The 22,336-nt window shown below is 46.6% G+C and overlaps 1 long non-coding RNA gene across 1 annotated transcript; it reads right to left on the bottom strand.

The window, feature by feature from the left end:
* Positions 1-2,346: 2,346 nt before the first annotated feature.
* Positions 2,347-21,649, bottom strand: LOC142441536 (uncharacterized). Its single transcript, XR_012782910.1, has 2 exons — positions 21,435-21,649; positions 2,347-2,663 (listed from the first exon to the last, which is right to left on the bottom strand). It is a non-coding gene; the product is annotated as an uncharacterized LOC142441536 (long non-coding RNA).
* Between the last annotated feature and the right edge of the window lie 687 nt (positions 21,650-22,336).

The raw sequence follows: 22,336 nt of genomic DNA, 5'->3' as shown, positions 1-22,336 counted from the left end.
ACCGCTGCTGTAGGTCTCTCTCCTGTGAAGCAGCTGCTGAGTGTGAACTGCCTGTTTAGAAGCCATAGCATTTAACTGCTCCTGCACCAAGGCTTCTTGGGACACACCCACCAACATCCGGATTAACAAGTGCCACACACACGCTGACTACTGGCTTCATGCACATTTCCACGCCAACCTAACAGGGAGCATTCTCGCTGCACTTGGCACACACTCCTGCTTATCCATCCCCGGCACAGGTGTGCTTTCTTACCCGGCCAGGCCAGACAGAAAACACCGACATCGGTGTCACTCAGATCCGGATGTATATCAGTAGGACCACCGCATCCCAGCTAAGCAATTCTTGCCAGCAGGTGACTTGCCACCTCTTGGCTGCCATATGTCCATCGGTAAAATGAAGATGCTAATCGTGCCTACAGAAGGTTGGGTTGATGTGAACACGACGAAATATAATTATAGAAGAGACTTTATCCAGCACCTGCTATTTAGTTGGTGCTCAGTCCCTGGGAGGTCTATTGAATTCACTGAAGACAGGGACCTGTTTTGTTCAGTCCTGTATTCCTAGCACTTAACCTGGGGCCCAGTGTATAAAGAGTGCTCAGAACCTTGTTGATTGGGACAAGCTTTCCCAAGAGCAGGGCCTTTGGAAACTGTAACAGGAGGTGGTAATTCTAGGAGTGACACACCTTTATTTCATGTGATATTTGAAAACAAGTATTTGTTTGGAAAACAACGGAGAAGCTCAGATTCTCAAGAGCACAAAGGCAGTTTTGTGATTTTCTTTATGAGGAGAGGAGAAGGCGGCCCATAGAAGGGAGAGGGCTTGCCTGGAGCCCCACCGCCCAGGAGCTGCAGGGGACCAGTTGGCAGCCTGCAATTAGTTTTCCATCTGTACCATAGTGCTGCTCCACAGCCTCTCATTTTCAATAACTATCAACTATTTTTTATTCCAAATATGCTACTCAAACATGGTAGATCAATCATGAAACACCGTGGGTGTACAGTGAGATAGAGTGCCCACGATGTTCTCCCTCTTTCTCCGGAGGCAGGTATGGTTTCCAACTCCTTCCAGGGATGTAGTGAACAGATACTAGCTCATGAGGTTTAGTCACCTTTCATGTCACACGCACTACACTGTTCCTTTTATTTGAAACATCTTGAAGCTATTGCCGTATCATTTATATAAAAGTAACCCTCCTTTTAATGGTTGCTTGATATCCCTCCATTAAAGAGAAGATATAATTTTAGTCATTCAATCATAAGTTGAATTTTTGGATGGTCCCCAACCTTGGGTCACTTGTTACAAAGTAGCAGGGAAGACACCATGTTTGTATGCACTACATCTGTGGGAGAAAGCAGTAGAACAACCGATGGACCAAAGAGTATGCATGGTTGTATGCAAGCTGGTACCCACGGCTGTCCGGGGACATCGACGCACAGATACACTATACGACAAGACGAGGACTGCCAAGGGAAGTTTCTAAGGCTGTCATCTTTAGGTAAGCTGATTGCCACATCTCTTTCCTGAAAAGCAGCTGGTGGGTTTGAACTGCCAGCCTTTGGGCCAGCAGCTGATCACTTAACCACTGTGCCACTTGCAATTTTGATAGATGCTGCAAAAACCACACTCGGGAGAGTTGTTGTACCAACTTGTGCTTCCACCAGTTTTTGAGGCCGTAGGTGAACTAGCACGCTTACCCACATGGACGAATGATCTATCGAACCTGTGCTCTTGGCCTGTCTGATAGATGGACAGCGGAATGTTATGAGCATCTCAAGTTTTAATGACCAAGGTGGAGTCTCATTTCAAGTGCATTTCCTTCTCTGCATACTCCGTACCCGTAGTCCTCAGTTTATATGAGCCGTTAGTCTTAGGTTGCTATGTTGCTAGTCTTTTTTGTTTTAAGGTGTTGGACTTTTTGACTGACCTTATAGAATGAGAAATGGGAGGGTGTATCATACACCTTACATGTGACTATTGTCTGAATCTGGATAAAGGGAGGGGTGGATACAGTCGCACAATATTCTCAGCTCATAGACTTGTCTTCCTCATTACACAAGTCATGTAGCCAGTGGAAGTAAATGACCTACAGTCTCATCCTCCAGATATAAACTTACTGACAAAATTTCAGTGTAGTTGTTTCCAGTCATGCTTTGGCAGGTTTATTTGTTAATGGGAAATTTGTAAATACTATTCTATAGCATGGAGCTTTACATACTTTCAATGCTGTAAATCTACTTCCTTTCCTCAAAACATGTCTGTCACAGAATTTGATTTTTAAAATACCAGTCAGTAAGTGAATTGTGTTAGACCAGGTTGACTAGAGAAACATCCAGCGATACTCATTTGTGTGTGAGAAAGAGCTTTATATCAAAGAGCAATTGTCTGTTGAGGAAACATCCCGGCCAAGTCCAGATCAAGTCTGTAAGTCAAACAGTAGCCCATTTGTCCGATACTAATCCATAAATTCCTCTTCAGACTCACAACCATTCACAATGATGCCGAATGCAGGAAGATCACAGGCTGCTGGTTGGAAAGTCTTATGGATCCAGTGGTGGTGGAAGCATCTCCACATGGCTCCTCCAGCTCCTGAGTGTGTCTACTTAATAGGAAAGTGGAGCAGAGGGGGGGAGGAAGACCCATCTGTGTTAGACAGGGTTCTCTGGAGAGACAAAACCAGATTACTAGTAATTATATATAAATATATTTCTAAAGATAGATATATAACACAAGAAATGAACCGTTAAATTATATACAGATAGATAATACAGGAAATTCACAGTTAAATTATAAAGCAGTGAGACACTAGCAGTCCTTTAAGTCTTGAGAGCCGCCAGCCCCTTTCTGTAGAGAGAGCTGGGCTATATATACCCAGGCAGCAAACAGCAAGGCAGGTCACCAACTGTTGGTCCCCAGCTCTAGAGACAAACATTCCAATCGTGTGGGCTTAAAGGGACCTTGACTTACAGCGACACAGTCCATAGGCTAGGCATCCCACAGTTAGTGTACCTTTTAAATTGAGGCACAGAACAAGCAGGGCAGCCACACGCAGGCCTGATGATTAAAGAACGAGAGACAAGCAAGGTGAGGCTCACTGAGCCATTTATCTCTCCGCCCTTCAATTAATCCTACTTGTGTTTATCGGCCAGGCTGGCACAATAAACTATCGTACCATCTGAGTGGATGAGTTTGTTTCTCCAGTCAACCCAGACGAACACACTTAGTAATTGTGTGAGGCTGGGTTGAGTGGAGAAAGAAATCCAGAGACACGTATAAGTATGTCAGAGAAAGCTTGATATCAAAGAGCAACTGTATATTGAGAAAACATCCCATCCCAGATCAAGTTTGTAAGTCTAATATTAGCCTATCTGTCCAATACTAGTCCATAAATTCCTGTTGAGACTCACATAGCCGTTCACAATGATGCTGTATGCAGGAAAATCACAGGCTGGTAAGTGGACAGTCCTGTGGATCCATTGGCAGTGGGCATATCTCCAGGGCTCCGGCTGCCACCAGCATGGCTCCATGTGGCTTATCACCAGGAATGTGAAACACACACACACACCCACACACACCTGAATCCTCCTCATGAGAAGGCCACACCCACAAGAGGTATTATCATGCTGTGATCTGATTGACAGGCTAGACTCCACCCCTTCACTCCTTAATCTCACAAGCTGGGGCTTCCGTGCGTTTTCCTGACTTCCCTTTCTCTCCCACGGCACTTTGCCAGTGCCTTTATCTTCCGTTTGTTGTCACTGCACTGGACCTGTGTGGTTTCTCTCCCAGAAGGCTCTCAGTCTGTCATTGATGCGCTTTTCCACCCCTTCATGTCCATGTCATCACTGAAGGAGGCAGACGGGGAGTGCACCCTCTGCTTAGGGAGCAATGGGCTGACCCGTCCCTCTGCACGCTACTTCCAGAGCATGGTGATTCCGCTTGGGGGGTGCAGGTGCACACGCCGGTTTCCAGGGGCTGGTGTCACTCTGGCCGACAAAGTTCGGGAAGGTGCTTCTCAGTCCCGTGCCCTCTGTGTCTTTCTCCCGGGGCTGCAGAGCAATGGATCCCCTGGCAGCATCCTCTTCTTCACTTTGTCAGGTTCACAGCACTGGCTGCCTGTCCACCCTCAGGTCCCCTGTCCAGGCTGCCATCCGCACGGTCGGCAGTTGGAAACCGCCACCAGCTCCGCACGAGAAAGACTGGGCTTTCTACTCCCGTCAGCAGTGACAGTCTCAGGAACCCACAGGGCGTCACTGAGTCAGCACTGACTCCATAGCAGTGAGTTTGCGTTTGCAGAGCTTGGGGAGCAGTCGATAGTGGACAAGAACATCACCGTCCCAGTCAGCATGTGTGACGTAAGAAACCCCACGTCAGCGTCTCTCCTGTGGACTTGGGACCTGCTGGTCAGGACGCTCTGGGGTCCATAGGAAGCCTCCTCTGAAGTCTGTACAACCCCCCACAAAGCAGGCAGGAGTTAGCCCAGGGTCTGTGAGGGAGCAAGAGAGCAAGTCACACCCAGAAAGAAACCTGTGTGTCCACCCAGTGGCGGAGAATGCCTGGGTGCTACTTCTCCGGGACAGCTGGACTCTTGGTGAATTTAATGAGCACGCTGAAAGAGCAGGCCCTGTGGGCTACCAATGGATGGTGTGAGTCCACTTTTACTGGCACAGCAGACTGGCTCAAGTTAAAATCATAAAGACAGCCTTTTTGACAGTTCTTGTGTTTGGCAAACACCGTCTAGAACATTCCAGAAGCAGGACAGGAGGAAGTGCAGGCTCGGGCCATGGATTGGTGCACACCCTGCGCTAAGGCCAGCCCCAGGTCGGGTTCCTGCCCCACGGAGGCTGGCATTTCTAGGGCACCTCAGCACTGCTCAGGGGCCGCCCCCAGCTCTGGGTCTCCCAGTGAGCAGCCTCACCCAAGGGACACATGGATGCACCAACCATCCAGGGCCCCCACCTGGGGCTCCGTGTCATGACCTGGAAGGACAATGGGGAGAGGGGAGGGAGAGAGAGAAACAAGGAAGACATAGGTCAGGTGGGAGTGAAGGGTGAACAAACAGGAGGGGGAAGATAGAGGGGAGGGTGGGTGGGGTGAAGGGAGAGGTGAGGGTGTGAGGGATGAAGGCATAGGTGCATGGGTGCGTGGGTGGAAGGAGGGAGGGACGGACGGAGGGAGGGCTGGAGGCTGGAAAGGCTTAGAGCTTACAGGGTCCCTGAGTTCTGATGGTAGTGCAGTTAGGGTGCTGGGTCCAGCATGTGAGCTGGGTGGATGGCAGGCAGACTGCCCCTTCCCCGCTCCCCTCTGATCCCAGGGGCCTGGAACATGGGCGTTGGAAACAGAAGGGGGTGTGTGTGGACAGGAGCCAGAGGCCCAGTGATAACCACATTCAGGATGGGCGGAGCTCACAGGCCCTCTCCCCTGGTCATCTCACCATGATGTCCACATGGTCTGTGGTGGGAGCCCCATGGTTTCAGGCCTTGCTGGGGACAGGAAGGGGAGGGGAGGGGAGGAGCTGGGCGGTGGCCAGAGGGTGGACTCAGTGCTCCTTGAGGATGCACTTGCCACAGGGGCAGACCATCTCAGGGGATGAGCAGGAGTCCCCTCTGACCTGGCTTGCTCAGGGTCAAAGGTGCAACCCTGGAGGTGGCCCTGTGGGCTGGGGGCAATCTGCCCATGTTTGCTCATGGAGGGTCCCCTGGGGCCAGCAGGCGGGAGCATGAGTGGCCATGCACTCCCTGGGCTGCTGCCCCCCCTTGGGCAGCCGTGGTGGAGCAAGTTGGACTTGGGTTGGGGACAGGACAGGAAGCCTTGGGGACCCTGCAGCTTGAGGGCAGCATGCCCACTGTGGGTCCATGAGGGCACACGGAGCTGGGCGGGGTAAGGCCATGAGGGTCCTGCCATGGCCTGGGCACGGTGAGGGTACGCTGGCTGGTGGTGGCAGCACAAGGTTGGTTACCCTGCAGGAATGGCCATGTCAGGGACCAGGCATCCTGGAAATATGGCCACTCCAACAGGGCACTCACTGGCCCCAATGCATGGTTGGAGGGAGGGATGCAGTAGCACACCTGGGGGTAGGGCCAGCAGGGATGTCACACTCAAGGCAGCTGCCCTGGGATGGGTGGGGGTGATGCAGTGTCAAAGGCTCAGGGACTCCACTAGGCATAGGGTGGGGACGGGTCAGCGGCTGTGGGTTTAGCTCCTGCTTCAGAGCTTTGGTAGCTAAGGACCCGCAGATGAAACCAGGGCCTGAGCCCACTAGGGACAGATGGCCCTAAGGACTCCAAATGAACGAATGAGTGAAGGTGGAGTTGACCCAGTCAGCTATCATGCAGGGACCCAGGCAGGAGGGCAACACCCCACCCCCATCCTCTCTGTTCTCACCGGTCCCTGACCACGGAAAGTCCCGACCTGTCCTGTACCTCACGTGTACAGGAGTCTGGGGTTCCCCCGAGGTCCCAGGGAACGGAATACTCTGTATCTCAAGAATGAAGAGAGTTTTTTGTGGAATGGAGTCCTGTGTGTCTCTAAAGAATGATCATGACACTGTCACGCTCCTCACAACACGGACATGTTTGGAAGCTATTGTGCTGAGCAAAATCAGGCAGTCCCTGAAGACAGTCACTGTCGGAGGCCACTGTTACCAAAGGAAAATAAACGCAAGGAAAAATGGTTTTCCCACAGAGAGAAGCAGATGCTAGTGCTTGTGGAAAATCAGTGTGGGAGGGAAAGTAAAAGGAGGGGGCGTAAATAATGCCCAGAAAAGATACCTAGGTAATCACACACATGGGTAGAGACAGAGAGAGCAGCAGCTATAGGCACACAGATACATCCTAACAGAGTCTGCATAGAAAGAGACATGTAATAACACAGAGACATACAGGTGAGCAGACACATATTAACATAGTGCATGTATAAAAATGAAACAGCAGCACACATACAGGGTCATCAGAGAGGGATGTAGATAGAGAGTTGCATGACAGACCCAAACTCACTGCCGTCTTCTGGATTTGAACTCAAGGACCCTATGGGACAGCAGACCTGCCCCTGCAGGCTCCAGGGTGGTGACTCTGTACGCGCGGGGCAACTGATTTCTGTCCCCTGGAGCCAGCGGGTGGTTTCAAACTGCTGACCTGTAAGCAGGAGGCCACCCTGCTCCATAAGAGCACAGACAGTAACAAATGATGGTAAAGGGGATGAAGGGATCATAGTCTCCCACGGGGGTGTCGGCGATCCCTGCAGCTCCCTGTAGGACCCCCTTCCAGACTCTGATATTGGTCAGGGCCACCGAGCCGAGCTGTGGTCAGCCTGCCCTCAATCCCCCAGGAGTGGTGAACAGAGCAGGCAGGCAGGCTCAGGCATCTTGGTGGCTGTTTGCAGCAGGATGTCCAGAGAGCTGAGGAGTCCAGGGCTTGCGAACTATGATTCCGGGCTGCTGCCCGATGTCTGAGGTGAGACGTGGGGTCTGAGTGGGTTGGGGCTGTGCAGGGACCAATGTGAGCAGGAGCCAGGTCTCTTGCTGAGGAAGAGTTGCCTAAGCGACACACAGTTTGTAACATAAATGAAATCAACTATATCTGTTTATACAAAGGCATAAGAGAAACAGGTGAAAATGATAACACAGCAACATAATTTGAACCTCCTAACAGACTCATGGTACCTGCACACAAACAACATGCTACCTGCGCACAGTCACAGGGCACCTGCTCACAGACACACACATGATACCTGATCATAGACATACACAGGGTACCTGCTCATAGACACAATGTCCTTGCTCACAGAGCCATGGTACCTGCTCAAAGACACACAGTAACTGCTAACAGACAACATGGAACCTGCTCAGAGACAAGGGCACATGCCTACAGACACACATGGTACCTTGTGTGATACAGAAAGACCTTACCCCAGCTTTGTCTCCTCCAAAGCTATGCCAAACCTTAGAGGCTGTTTGCCAGCACATGGTGGGAAGTCGGATGCATCCAGATGTTCTCCCTGAAGGCATTCAGCCATCAGACTACTGGCTGGTCCACTGTAGGTGGGGCTCACACCCTACTGATAAGGACAGTAATCGGTTCCATGGAGAGACAGAGAAGTAGTCAAACCGGCTCAGGGACATCCAAAGTTAGGCTGCCATCCTGAATCTAGGACCCGCCCATCTTGTTACATGTATACTCCAATCCCTCCCCTTCATATTGCGTGTATACGCCTAGATTGTCCCCCTCTCATTACTGTATTACCTATAGTACAACTCCTTCCTGTGACATATGTCTTTACCTGTAATTAGGGGGCCTGCATGCCCCCTAAAGGTATAGAAGCCTCAGTTAGTAATAAATCTCACTCCTGCAATTCCCACCTTGCACATCCTCAAGTGGATCACCAAGCGGGTCTGAAGTGAGGATGTTACCATGAAATGTGTCTGACTTCTTTATTTCACTCTCTCTCTCCCCCCTATCTCTCCTATTCTCTATGACTTTCCTATAATCTTCACTTATTATCGCTGTACAATTGCACCTGCTGGGCCTGTGATGATTTCTTAGGAGCTGGCTCCCCTGACGGTACCTGCTCACAGAAACAGGTTGCCTGCTCTCGGACACACAGTACCTGGTCAGAGACACACAGGACTTGCGCAGACAGCATGGTACCTGCTCACAGACACACACTGCCCTTCCTCACAAAAACATGGTACCTGCTCCCAGACACACCAGGTACCTGCACAAAGACACACTGGACTCCTCACATACGGGGCCTTTCACAGACAAAGGGCCCCTGCTCCCAGACGCACTGGACTTTCTCCCAGACGCAGGGTACCTGCTCACACACACGTGGTTCAGGAGTTGTACCCCGGGTTTCTACTGCTGGCAGTTGAGAGGTTAGTACACTGGATTTCTAGTTCTGGTGATTCGAAGTGTTGATCACTGGCTGGCTTCTCTGGGAAGTTGAGTGGTTAGTACCCTGGGCTGCTAGCTCTGGTGGTTCAGAGTGTTGTTCCCTGGGATGCTAGTTCTGGTGGTTCAGTTGTCAGTGTGCAGGCTTGCTAGTTCTTGTGGTTCAGTTGTCAGTGTGCAGGCTTGCTAGTTCTGATGGTTCAGGGAGTTGGTCGACGGGTTGCTAGTCCTGCTAGTTCAGTGGTTAGTACTCTGCGTTGCTAACCCTGGTGTTTCAGGGATGTGCTCAACAGGTTTCTCGTCCAGGTGCTTCAGAGGTTATTACGCTGGGTTGCTAGTTCTGGTGGTACAGGGCATTGTTCGACAGACCCAAGGCACCTGCTCACAGATACACACGTCACCAGCACAGACACACAGTGCTTGCTTAGAGACACACGGTATCAGCTTACTGATAATATACCACCTGCTGAGAGGCACAAGGCATCTGTTGTAGACACACAGGATAACTCCTTACAGAGAAATGTCCCCTGGTCACAAGCAAAGTATAACCCCTCCCAGACACACATGCTCAAGGACACAGGTTACCTGTTCACACACACAAGAATCTGCTCATATACAAACACACCAATGACGTGATCACAAACAGAAGAACCTGCAAATATACACACACAGGTTACCTGCTCACAGACACAAGAATCTGCTCAAATACACACACAGGTTACCTGCTCACAGACACAAGAACCTGCTCATATAAACACACAGGTTACCTGCCCACAGAAACACAATACATCCTCATATACTCAGAGTACCAGCTTCTATACACACAGGTTACCTGCTCATAGACAAACAATACTTGCTCATATACACACACACAGAAGATACCTGCTCACAGACACAGAGGAGCTGCTCATATACACACACTGGTTACCTGCTCATAGATACAAGAACTGGCTCAAATTCACACACAAGTCACTTGCTCACAGACACAAGAACCTGCTCATGTACACACCAGGCTACCTGCTCACAGACACACAGGACCTGCTCATCTACACATACATGTTACCTGCTCACAGACACAAGAATCTGCTCATATATACACGCAGGTTACTTGCTTACAGACACACAGTACCTTCCCATAGACGCATACAAGTTATCTGCTCACAGTTACACATTATCTACTCATACACACAGGTCACCTGCTCACAAACACAAGATCCTGCTCGTATGCACACAGGTCACCTGCTCACAGACACAAAGGACCTGCTCCTATACACACACTGGTTACCTACTCACAGACACACAGGAACTGCTCAGATACACAAGTTACTGGCTCACAGACAGTGGTCCTGCTCATATATACATTGGTTGCCTACTCACAGACACGCAGTACCTCCTCATATACACAAATAGAGTACCTTCCCACAGACACAAGAACCTGCTCATACACAAACAAAGGTTATCTGCTTACAAACAAAATAACATGGTCATATACATACCAGGTAACCTGCTCATAGACACACAGGACCTGCTCATATACACATACATGTTACCTGCTCACAAACACATGAACCGGCTCACATACACACCAGGATACCTGCACACAGACACGTAGTACCTGCTTATATAAACACAGGTTACCTGCTCTCAAACACAGAACCTGTTGATATACATACACAGTTACATGTTCACAGATAATAAAACTGGCTCATACACACACCAGGTTATCTGTTCCCAGACACAATAATCCACTCTTATAAACATCCAGGTTACCTGCTCACAAACACAAGAACCTGCTCATATACACACAAAGGTTTCCCACCCAGAGACACAAGAACCTGTCCTTAGAAACACACAGGTTACCTGCTCACACACACAGTACCTACTCATACATACACACAGGTTACATGCTCACAGACACAAGATCCTGTTGATATGTACACCGAGGAGAACAGTCACAGATACTAAAATCAGCTCATATACACACGTTACCTCTTCACAGACACAGAGGAACTGCTCACAGGCACACACTAGTTATCTGCTCACAGAAATGCAGGACCTGCTCATACACACACACAGGTTACCTGCTCACAGACACAATAACCTGGTCATATGCACACACATGTTTCCTGCGCACAGACACACGAACCTGCTAATATACGTACAGATTAATTGCTCACAGACAAAATAACCTGCTCTTATAAAAATCCAGGTTACCTGCTCACAAACAGAAAACTTACTCATATACACACACAGGTTTCCCACCCAGAGACACAAGAACCTGCCCTTAAAAACACACAGGTTACCTGCTCACAGACACAGAGGACCTGCCCATATACACATACAGGTTACTTGCTCACAGACAAAAGAACCTGCTCATATGGACACAGGTTACCATCTCTCAGACACAAGAACCTGCTCATATACACACACAGGTTTCCTGCCCACAGATACAAGAACCTGCCCTTATAAACACACAGGTTACCTGCTGACATACACAGAGTACCTCCTCTTATGCAAACACAGGCTTCCTACTCACAGACACACAGGACCTGCTCATATTCACAGGGGGCGCCTGGTCACATACCCACAGTTTACAAGCTCATATACACACCAAGGTTACCTGCACACAGGCACGCGGTTCCTGCTCATACACACACGGGTTGCCTGCTCACAGACACACAGGACCTACTCTTATACACATTAGTTGCCTGCACACAGACACAAGAACCTACTTATACATGCCTACAAGTTACCTTGTAACAGACACAAGAATGTGCTAATGTACGCACACTGTACCCTGCTCACAGACACAAGAACCTGCGTATGTACACATAGAGGTTATCTGCTCACAGACACAACAAATGTCTCAGAAACGCACGCAAGGTTACCTGCTCACAGACACATAGGAACTTCTCATAAACACACACGTTACCTGCTCACAGACACAAGAACCTGCTTCTACACACACACAAGTGATCTCACAGACACAAGAATTTGCTCGTAGATACACACAGCTTTCCTACTCACTGACAGTATGGAGCTGCTCATACACACACACCCAGGTTACCTGCTCACAGACATTAGTACCTCCACTCTTACACACATAGGTTTTTGCTCACAGACAAAATAACCTGATCATACACACACAGTTTACCTGTTCCCAGACCCAAGAACCTAGACATATATACACCCAGGTTACCTTGCAACAGACAAAGGGACGTGTGAATATACCCAAAAAGTACCCTGCTAACAGACACAAGAACCAAGAAACAGCGTTATGTACACCTACAGATTATCTGCTCACAGACACAACAAATGGCTCATAAACAAAGGCAAGGCTACCTGCTCACAGACACATAGGACCTTCTCATTAACACACACATACCTGCTCACAGACACACCAGACCTGCTCACATATGCACAACAGGTACATGCTCATGCAAAAAGGACCTGCTCACACACACATCACTGGCTATCTCTGGGAGTCTTGTAGGAATGCTTTTTCGCACTGCCTCCAGCTTATTACCCAATGGAAGTAACCTACCACTTGATGTTTCTGTGGCTTCCATCTGAGGGGAGTGACCAAGAAGTCTGCCGGGTTGCATGATTGGGTGTTGCGGAGGTTGGGCAGAGGTTCCTGCAGCAGCTGGGAACGTTGAGGGGTGTTGTCTGAGTTACATTAGGACCCCAGGCACACAGGCAGGAAGGTCCCTCTAGGAAATCGAGCAGAACATCCACTGGTGCAGATCAGGAGGGCTGTCCCCAAACTAGGGCCACCTACACAGTGTGGAACTCACCTAGCTGCGTGTGGTACAGGCATAAATACCCTAAAATCAGGGGAGTGGTCGGGAGGTTAGCAGTAGTGTGTGGGAGACCAGGAGAGAGACTAAGAGGAGCAAGAAAACAACATTTAAAAGCTAGCCTGATGAGCCTGTGGGAGTTGGGGGCGGGGTGGATATAGTGAAGGGATGGAAACAAATGCACAATGTACCTCAGTCCCGATGCAGGGAGTGGAGCTGCAAGGGTTTAGTCCCTGCTCCCTGGTAGTATCAGCAAGCTGTGGCTGTGTGGATTAAAGGCCCCAGTGCAGCCATCCAGGACCCAAGGGTCGGTGGGAGGGGAACAGAGAGGAGATGGAAACAAGGGCAACAATGCAGCTCAAACCCATCCCTGCCTGTGGAGCTGCAAGATTCCAGTCCCTGCCCTCAAGCAGGTGGTGGCAAGCTGTGGCTGTGCTAAGGCCAAGCCACTCCACAGGCTAAAAATGGTCCTGGTACCAGCAGAGACCAGGCGGGTCCAAAGTCAAGCCCCAGCCGGCCTCCACTGAGGATAGACAAAAGCCCCCAAGCCCTCAAAATCCCGTGGGTCTCTGCTTCCTTAATCTTGATGATGTTCCACATGGGTTCCAGCAGTGTTGATTTTCCCTCTAAGCAACGCTCCTGGGTTGAATTCTAGAGAGATCCTCCGTTTTATGTTAATCCGTCTGCATCTTTCCTGAAGTCAGGTTACATGCTCATATACAACACACGGGTTTCCTTGCCAGACACAAAAATGTGCTAATGCAGACACACACACACACACACACACACACACACACACACACAGAGACATACAGGACACTTGTCACAGACAGAAGACCGGCCCTGCTACTCCTACAGGTTATCTGCTCACAGACACAAGGACCTGCTTATACACACAGGCAAGCTACCTTCTCAAAGACACATAGTACCTCCTCATATAAACACACAGGCTCTTACAAGCACACAGGACCTGCGCATATACACAAAGGTGACCTGCTGAAAAAGCCTACAGATGACCATCTCATGTACACACCAAGGTTACCCGCACACAGGCACGCAGTTCCTGCTCATAGAGACACACTTGTTGCCTGCTTGCAGATACACAGGAACGGCTCAGACACACGCCCAGGTGACCAGCTCGCAGACACACAAGACCTACTCATGTTCACATTGGCTGCCTGCTCACAGACACGCAGTACCTGCTCATATAGCCACGCAGGTTACCTTCTACCAGAAACAAGACCTTTCTCATACATATACACAGGTTACCTGCACACAGACAAAAGTGCCTGCTCACACACACAGACAGCTTACCTGCTCACAGACACACAGGAACTGTTCACCTACACTCATTGAGGACCTGATCACAGATATACAAGACATGCTCCGATACACACTCAGGGTACCTGTTCACAAACACTATTACCTCTTCTTGTACACACACACAGGTTTCCAGCTCATAGACACAAAAGCCTGCTTCAGTGCGGACACAGGTGATTTCACAGACACAAGAACCACCTCATCTACACCCATAGGTGATGTGCTCACAGTGACAAGAACCTGCTCACATATACACACAGCTTTCCTACTCACAGACAGAAAGGTGCTGCTCATATACACAAACACAGGTTACCTGCTCACAGACACTAGTACCTCCTCCCTTACACACACAGGTTTCCTGCTCATAGACAACATAACCTGATCACGCACACACAGATTACCTGTTCACAGACACAAGAACCTAGACATATATACCCGCAGGATGCCTTCCACAGACAAAGGGACGTGCGAATATACCCACACAGTACCCTGCTCACAGACACAGGAACCTACGCATGTGCACATTCAGGTTATCTGCTCACAGACTCAACAAATGGCTTAAAAACACAAGCATGTTGATATGCTCACAGACACACAGGACCTTGTCATAAACACACACGTTACCTGCTCACAGGCACACCGGACCTGCTCCCATATACACAACGGGTACATGCTCACACAAGAAGGACCTGCTCACGCACGCACGCGCGCACACACATGTTACTTCCTCACAGGCACGCAGTTCCTGTTCATATACACGCACTGGTTACCTGCTCACAGACACAAAACCTATACACACGCGTATTACTTGATCTCACACACACAGAACCCCCTAGTATAAAATCACAGGCTTTCTACTCACAGACACACAGGAACTGCTCATATAAATAAGGTGACCTCCTCATAGAAACACACTGGTTACCAGCTCATGTACACACACAGGTTCCCTGCACCCAGGCACAAGTTCCTGCTAATGGACACACACCGTTTGTATCTGCCTTCTACAGATAAAAAGGATCTGCTCAGATACACGCATCAGTTCCCAGACACACAGGGCCTGCTCATATACAACTTGGTTGCCTGCTCACAGAAACTACTGCCTCCTCTTATACACACATATGTTTCCAGCTCACAGACACAAGAACCTTCTCATATACACACACAGGTCACATTACCACATACACCAGAATATATGCTGATTTACACACACAGTAACCTGCGCACAGACAAAAGGACCTACTCCTATATACACACAGGTTACCTTGCCATAGACACAAGAACCAGATAATATACAAACACAGTAAGCCAATAACTCTAATGATGTTCTGCTTCAAAGCATCACACATCATTCTTACGTTTTCTTCAGCTACTCTGATGATCTTATTAGATTTTTTTCATGTGGTTTAGGTCAGCTTGGTTGTCTTCTAAGTCCCTGATGCTGTTCTCTGATTCCCCCAGTCGATTCTTCAGGTCCCTGAGTCTGCTAATGGTTTTCGTTATCACCTCCCTAAGGTCCTGAATTTCCCTTTGGTTTATCGCTCTTACCTCTTCGATCATTTCATCCTTTTTCTCTATTGTTTTCCTCATATTGTGTATGACTCCAAGGTGCATTCTGAAAATTTCTATGCCTGCTCAATGTCTGCTTCTTCTATACATGTTATTCTGTTAAGGGCATCTTCTCTCATTGCTGTTAGTTTGTCCCATGTATTTTTTTATATTTTTACATTGAGTTGGTTGGGGCTGAAGGTGTTTTGCCTTGCGTTGTTTTAGAGGAGCCAGGACCCATTTTGCCTTGTGTCGAAGAGCACTGTCTCTCTCTGGGAGACTTGTAGGAATGCTTTTTTGCACTGCCTACAGTTTATTTCACAATGGAAGTAACCTACCACTTGATGCTCCTGTACTTCCATCTCAGGGGATGTCCCGTCCCGCGGGACATTCACCATGGAACCTGGAGCAGAGAGTGGGAATTGGGTGAGTACAAGAGGCCCGGAGAATGAGGACAAGACAATATCCTGACCAAGTCCTGTTTTAATGAACAAAGAGTCACAGCTTATAACGGCCAGCCGGGGGGTGGCGGGGGATCCTCAGCCGCACATGCAGATTAGGCTACCTTGGCAACAGGCCAATCGGAGTTCAGGGGAGCGTGCCCTGCCCGTGAGTCAGTAAGGACTTACAGTCTTCAATTAGGTATGGAGTGGAGTGGCATGTACACGCAAATCAAGCATAGGGGAGGACAATATTTTACCCAATCAAGGGGATGCAGGACACGGGTGCTTATCTAAAGAGCATCACCCCTTGTTTGCTCAAGCTTTACAGCTGCAGTGCTCTGTCACGTAGGCTGGGGTAGAAGAATGTCCAGAGCTCAGGCTAATAAATTCCAAGTAATGGCCAGGCCTCATGGCTCCAAGCAGGTCCTAGTAAATTCCAAGCAATGGCCAGGCCTCCCTTTTATATATTTTTCAAAGCCAAAGCCAAGAGAAATCCCTTCGGGAACTGCGTTCTAGGTTGTCAGGCATCAAGAATCATCCTTACCCATCATTGGTCAATGGAATGCCTCCATAAAATAAGAGCCAACCAATGTCTGTCTTAGGTTGCTATGTCTTGTGCCGATTTTACCCGTCAATGACTGCCAGTCCTTCAGGCTTTGTGGAGGGGGATTACTCCACGAACTTGGATCAACTCATGGCTGTTCAGATGAGCTTGTGCAGTACTTCATGCTAGCTTGGTTTGAGTACATTGCAGATAACAAGGCAATACATTTCAAAAATTATATAATGTACCGTTATCCTCCTTATATTCATGCAGAAACAACCCAGTGTTAATTATCTCATTGATAAGCAAGCACATTTGATACACATAGCAACTCTATCTTTTGCCAAGTTAGACATCCTTGAGAAAATTAAAACACCTGTTTTTCCAGACCTTGCATACTTTCTTGCTCTTGATAGAGTCATTGAAGAAATCAGCAAACACTGACACAAGTCATGAGAATTTTCAGCTGTTTTAAGGTTGTCTTAATGGCCTTTAACATCTTTCTTTCCCCCTTCTTAATTTACTGGAGACGTTTTCACTCAAAACCTCAGCAGATGACTGTGTCTGGCTTAGGTGATCGAGTCCTGGTATCTCCCTTACCCGTCATCAGTAATAGTCCTTGAGGTGACTATGACCTGTCTTAGGTTGAGAGACTCAGACTCGATTTTACCCGTCATTGACTAACCAGTCTCTGCCTTACACCCCTGTTTGGGGAGGGTGCGAAATGCACAGGTGCACTTCATGAAGTTTTGTTCCTAAGGCCAATAATTTAACCATAACCTTGCACAGTATCATCGGAAGTATGCATAATATCAACAATACACACACTTGCTGTGACCATGTTATAAAAAGTATTAAATTTTTGTTCTAACGTTCTAGCTTTTTGAGTGCCCAACACATTAGTCACATTTTTGGATAAAGTACAATTGCTTTAGTAATAGCAGTAGCAACTAAACAATATAGCTAAAATGCTATAAGCAAACCTACAAAACTTAGTTTTCTTAATCTCTTCAAATACCTGTAATCATCTTTTTAAATAATAAAAGATTGATACAAAATAGCAATGACAACACCCTCAGGGGTTCAGGTAATACAATTGGACAAATTACAATTATTATAAGGCATGTTAAACTTACAATCATCATGATCTATAGTAATATTCCCTGCCAAAAGTACATAAGACGATGTTACACAGGCAGTAACGTTTCCTTGCAGTCTGTAGGAAAGGCCCATAAGCTTCACATTTCCAAAGTAGTCTCTATTTCCATTCGGCAATATTTTTTTTTTTTTAGTATTGCCCTGGTTGCTGGACCAATCGATGATATCTCTCTCTTTTGTGATGTTATACTGGATGGGCTTGTCCGTGTGACCTGATCTCCACAATATGGTTTGAGTCTCTAGTCCACAAGAAGAAAAAGACTGTAGAGTGGATGAGATTACATTTCCTTCACCTTGTACAGGGAAGACGTGAGTCATTAACCCACACTGTGATTTCCAGACTCCCCAGACAGCAGGATGTAAGAGTGGTGGATCAGGAACTTAAGCCTAGTACTGCTCACTGTGCAATGTCCCCAGAAGCACCTAGAGGCAAATTACCATCTGTATAGTTTGCAAACTGCACCAAAGTTTCAGGCAGCCATCAGCCTCCTGTGGGAGAAAACACAAACATGCCCTCGCCCCCAAATCAGGAGGGAGCTGGCTTTTGCCATTTTCCATTAAGTAGTTCTTTCCATATTACGTATGCTTTGTCTTTGCTTGGCAGTCTTTTTCCAAAGGCAGTCAGCAGCAGACTGACATGTACATCCAATTCCCAAAATGTTAAAATAAAGTATGATGAATTAAATTGCGAGGCATAGAAGGGTATATCTCCCCCTTTTTCATTTTGTCTAAATGTCGCTTAATAGTTTCATTGGCACATTCCACAATACCTTGTGTTTGAGGAGTATAAGGGATTCCAGTTATGTGTTTAATTCGAAAAGTGACACAAAATTGAGTAAATGATTTACTAACATAAGCAGATTCATTATTTCTCTTTAAGCATTTATGTATACCAATTACAGCAAAACAACGTAACATGTGTTGACTAACTAAAGACATTTTTTCACCAGTCATAGGAGTGGCCACAATAAATCCAGAGTAAGTGTCCACTGTAACATGCAAATACCTCAATTTATCAAATGAAGGAATGTGAGTAATATCCATCTGCCAAAGACATAATTGAAAAACTGCTATGATTGCATGTAGCTCAACTAACTGTGCAGATTGAGCAGGGAATTTTTTTACCATAGTGTGTAGCTGCAGTTCCATTAGAGGGACCATCAGTAAATATTGTAAGGGCATGAAGTATGGGTTTATTTTTACAAACGCTGGGGAAAATACATAAATGTTTTTTAGCAAATAGTAACAATTTATCTGGAGGATAAATATTGTTCACCAATCCACAAAACTCAGCAAATGCTAATTCCCATGAATCACAACTTTCCCATAACCAAGAAGTTTGGAGTCTGTCATAAGGTATGACTATAGAAATAGGGTCTTTCCCAAAATATGTAACAGACTCGGACCTACCTTTCATCACTAATTCAGCTATTTCTTCAAAATAAGGTTTCCGAATTCTTTTTTCTTGAAGAAGCTAAATATACCCACAATAATGGTCTTTTCTGCCATAACACACCAGATGTAAAAGTACCAAGGTTTACTATAATTAATGTACATAATTTGTTGTTCTTGAATACGTAAATTTACTAATTTTTAAGGTTTGTTCTGCTAAAGGGGAAATTTCCCAAGTCTAATTTGGATTAGGATTTCCTTTTAAAATATCAAATAAAGGCTTAAGTTCTCCAGTACTTATTTTTAAATATGGTCTAAGCCAATTAATATCTCCTAATAATTTTTGAAAATCATTTACAGTTTGTAAGTGATCTTTTCTTGTTTCTATCTTCTGGGGTTTAACGAAACCTTTCTGTAAAATATGTCCTAAATACTTGTAAGGTTCAATAACCTGTACTTTTTCTTCTGCAATAACTAACCCATGCCTTTTTAATGTTTCCCGTAAAGAGTGAAAAATAAAGAGAACCCTTTTTGGTCCCTATGAGCCATCAAAATATCATTCATGTAGTGAATGATATACACCGATGTTTCAGAAGTTCTTACTGACTTTATAGCTGCAGTTACAAACTTTTGACATAAGGTGACGCTATTAGACATTCCCTGATATAAGACTTTCCACTGATAACGCTCCATAGGTTCTTTAAAATTAACATTAGGAACACTAAAAGCAAATCTTTTATAATCCAAGGGAATGGTATAAAAACAATCTTTTAAATCTAAAATGATTTTATATGTATTGGCTGAAATAGCAGAGGGGGAAGGGAGCCCAGGCTGCAGGGCTTTCATAAATTCCACAGTATCATTAACTCTCCTTTACTGTTTTTCCTTGCAAAGCAACTGCTATAGCAAGCCTTGAGTAAAGAAAGTTTTAACATTTTAGCATAGTCTGATATAATCAGACAAGTTGCTCTTGTTTCTTAAAGGTCTCAGCGCTACCTAGCAGGCAGTATTTGCATTTTCTGAAAAAAACCAATTGTTTAATTTTTTTAATACAATTCCTGGTTTTAATTAGACAAAGGGACAAAATATTAGCACATACTTGAAGGTGACATAGTCTACAAATGATGACAATATTTTCTTGAGAGAGTAGTATCATTGGTATAATTATTTTTTAAATACTCAAAAAAGACTCAACTTTAAGCAGTAATAAACACAAGCAAGTGATTTTATCCTTAAAATAAACATTCAGAAAAACGTCTTTGTACATACAAAGTGAAAGAGTATGTAATACGCGCGCACACGCACACACACACACACACACACACACACACATTGTTCACACAAACTTTGTTCACACAAACAGCTTATATCTGCTGTATTTTGAAAACTCTCAAGAAACTCTGAATTTCACAAGTAGTCTTTTCCTGACAAACACGTTTGAGCCAGCTATTACCAGTCTTCTGCCCAAAACACATTCTCTCCTATCCCAGCTTCTACTAACTCCATAGTAAAATGAGCCACAGAACCATATTGAGAACACTCAGATTTTAAATCTTTTATAGTTTTGAATGGAATGGGGGGGGGGGACATTCGCCCCTCCTTGAGCATTCTGTCCTTTAACTGGATAACATCCTGGAATTCCTAAATCTACTCCATGTTTTGTTGCTAATGACTCATACTCTTGCTCCCAGGCTACCTACCCCCTTTGCCATTGTTTCATCCCAGCAGGACGTCTGAGTCTCCCAGCACCAGGTTTCAAAGTCCTAGGTCCTTATCACGAAAATGTATTCATCCGCCTTCTAACTGCTTTTGCCCACTTTCAAAGCCCTCAGGTTCTTTCCAGCAGCTTCTGGGGCTTCAGTGGTGGAGGGGGAGGAGCTGGAGGCTCAGCAGCAACTTTTCTTTCAATTTTGTTTGAGCATGCAATCAAATTATTCTCACCCCGGAGTCCTTCATGCTTAGATGACAGGCTATCCCTAACATTTACAGTCCCGTCCTTAGTAAACCAAGGATATATCTTAACTACAAAATCTGAAAACTTCTCTAATCTTTGGTAACTTATATTTGTTCCTTTAGCTTATAACATCTTTTGAAACATATTTACATACATACATTTATTTACTAGAAATCTGTCCCATTATTTATTATTCCAACTTTTCACCACTTACTCTTAATTTTCTCTAAATATTCATGGCCGTGCTCTTCAGTGGTGTCTGTCATGGGATCCTTTGTTTTTAATCACAACTTTTAACCTTTACTACCCGTGCCATTAAGGCCTCTTTCAATTGTTTCACATAAATCTGATGCCTGCTTAATTCTTGACCCATGTTTAGGCGCTCTCACCTTCAGTCTCACCGCAGCAGGTTCCCATGGCGGCCGAAGGAATTTTCTTCCACTTTAACTCGCTGGCATATTCCTGCTCCTTCATTCATCACTTTATCCCTCGTATCCAGCTCACACAATGAGCACAAGTTGTCCCGTCCCGCAGGACATTCACCGTGGATCCTGGAGGAGAGAGTGGGAATTGGCGGGGGGGGGGGGTACAAGAGGCACGGAGAATGAGGACAAGACAATATCCTGATCAAGTCCTGTTTTAATGAACAAAGAGTCACAGCTTATAACGGCCAGCCAAGGGGGAGGAGCCTCAGCCACACATGCAGATTAGGCTACCTTGCCAACAGGCCAATCAGGGAGTTCAAAGGAGGGTGCCCTGCCCGTGTGTCAGTAAGGGCTTAAAGTCTTCAATTAGGAACGCAGAGGAATGGCATGTACATGCAAATCAAGCATAGGGGAGGACGATCTTTTGCCCAATCAAGGGGATGCAGGACACGGGTGCTTATCTAAAGAGCATCACCCCTTGTTTGCTCAAGCTTTACAGCTGCAGTGCTCTGTCATGTAGGCTGGGGTAGAAGAATGCCCAGATCTCAGGCTAATAAATTCCAAGTAATGGCCAGGCCTCATGGATCCGGAAAAGGGAGTAACACAAGAGACTGCTGGATTGCATGATTGGGTGTTGCGGAGGTTGGGCAGAGGTTCCTGCAGCAGCAGGGAACGTTGAGGAGTGTTGTCTGAGTTACATTAGGACCCCAGGCACACAGGGAGAAAGGTTCCTCTAGGAAATCGAGCAGAACATCCACTGGTGCAGATCAGGAGGGCTGTCCCCAGACTAGGGCCACCTACACAGTGAGGAACTCACCTAGCTGCGTGTGGTACAGGCATAAATGCTCTATAATCAGGGGAGTGGT

Source organism: Tenrec ecaudatus, chromosome 2 (assembly GCF_050624435.1).
Source record: "Tenrec ecaudatus isolate mTenEca1 chromosome 2, mTenEca1.hap1, whole genome shotgun sequence".
Classification (NCBI taxonomy): Eukaryota; Metazoa; Chordata; class Mammalia; order Afrosoricida; family Tenrecidae; genus Tenrec; species Tenrec ecaudatus.
Note: the sequence above shows the minus strand (reverse complement) of the source record. Positions and strands in the feature narration are given on the sequence as shown.